Source organism: Gavialis gangeticus, unplaced genomic scaffold (assembly GCF_001723915.1).
Source record: "Gavialis gangeticus isolate Ggan-Ray unplaced genomic scaffold, GavGan_comp1, whole genome shotgun sequence".
NCBI lineage: Eukaryota > Metazoa > Chordata > Crocodylia > Gavialidae > Gavialis > Gavialis gangeticus.
In genome coordinates this window covers 12,368,306-12,368,999 of record NW_017729029.1, presented here as the reverse complement: position 1 = coordinate 12,368,999, position 694 = coordinate 12,368,306, and positions in this window count along the sequence as shown.

The window sequence follows — 694 nt, the reverse complement described above, 5'->3', positions numbered from 1 at the left end:
ACCCATGAAACGGCATGATTTTTCTTCTTTGCCAAGGGGAAGCCTCAGACAGAGAGACTAAGGGGTGCACTCAGCATCTCGCAGGATGCCGGCGTGCAGCCAGAACCTCTTGGCTCCGCTGCTCTGCTCTCGCTACAAGGCCGTGCTCCTCCTGCGGCCCCGGGAGCGGGCTGGTGACACAGACGGCAAAGTGTTGGCCACCGGATAACACCACAATGACGACTCTACCCCTGTAAAGGGTCATATTAGCAACAGAGAGAAAAACCAAGGGTGGTACAGGATACTGCAGCAATGAGGGGCTTTTCATTAAGGGGTTTCAAAGGGCTCTGCAAACAGAGGATGAAACCTCTTTGAAGATGAAGTTCCCGACTGAGGGTGCCTGAGCAATGCCGGCACTGCAACATCCTCTTGTGGCATCTGCGGTTACTACCGCGAGATGCCCGTGCGAGGGAGACAGCCAGCACTCCTGCTCCCCGTGGCTTTTACATCACTTACCAGCACTTACCTCCATCGTTTGCAATCGTTACCTATTCAGATGCATGGTCCTGCAAACAGCCCTTGCAGATGATTTACCCGGTGCAGTAGTTGTGTGACGGGCTGGCTGGCAGTGACCTGCCCCAGGGGTTTTGCAAGGGCAAAAGATGATCGGAGGACTTGGGATTCCCTTTCCGCACCAATCTGGTAATGATTTGGC